Source organism: Galeopterus variegatus, unplaced genomic scaffold (genome assembly GCF_000696425.1).
Source record: "Galeopterus variegatus unplaced genomic scaffold, G_variegatus-3.0.2 Scaffold13982, whole genome shotgun sequence".
NCBI lineage: Eukaryota > Metazoa > Chordata > Mammalia > Dermoptera > Cynocephalidae > Galeopterus > Galeopterus variegatus.
In genome coordinates, this window is record NW_007740093.1 from 31,007 (window position 1) to 32,100 (window position 1,094).

Genomic DNA, 1,094 nt, shown 5'->3' on the forward strand with positions numbered 1-1,094 from the left:
CTGAGGGTTGCGATCCATTGCCGGACACGAAAAAAGACAAAAGACAAAAAAAAAAAAAAATGATCGTACCTTTCCACCATCACTTTCTCTGATAACCATGTAGGGTTCGGCACATTCTCCAATCTCTCCCTGCTGAAGGACTTTTTCAATCTACCAACGAAAATAATATTAAAACAAAGCATGTGAGTTGCATGCATGTAAAGGGATCCATGCAACTATCAAAATTATGTTTTCTGAAAATATTTGATGACATGGGAAGACATCTGTGATATATGTTTTTTGAGTAAAAATATTAGTATGAAGAGTACTATACAGTTTTGTAAAAAATCATAAAAGCATATTAAAAGGATGATAGTAGATGCACAGCAAATGTTAACAGTAGTTACTTTGTGTGGTGGGATTATGTGTGATTTTTATTTTCTTCCTGTTGCTTATGTGTGTTTTCTATTTTTAAACAATAAGCATGTGTTATGTCTACAATAAAAAGTGCAATAAAAGTTATTTTATAAAACACAACCCATGAGACACATGTAGGAAGTGAAAATCTCATTTTCTTTATTATTGCTAACAAAATAAAAAAGAGATATGGTCGCTGTAAAAGTCAGGTTGGGGACTAAAACATTCCACCAAATGAATAAATGAACAGAATAAGTTTTCTGTAATTGTCTCCCTTGTATTTCCTATTAGGACTAATTATCTGGGTTTAACAGACTTGGAAAGAAACTGAAAAACACTGGGATGTGCAGCTCTCAGTTTGCTAACTGGCTGGTAATGGGAATAAACGCTACTACTCTCAAGTGTCTTCTTCCATTTTGCTTCAGGTAAAGGAGCCGGCTGGCCAGACGCCATAAATTTGGGCACCATGTTTGGGAGAAAGAAAAGGGAGAAATGTGAAATTTCCTAACTCTCTGCTCAAAGAAAATTTAACCGAGATGTTGAAGAGAAAAACAAGTGGATTTAGCTCATGTCATTCATTGAGATGATCCTTGAAGAAGGAATTTGGGCCAACATACTCCAGCAGGCACACATTCTTAATAGGCTCTATCAGATAGGCACACAGTATTTAAACCAGAATACCCTGTGGGTAGAGGGGT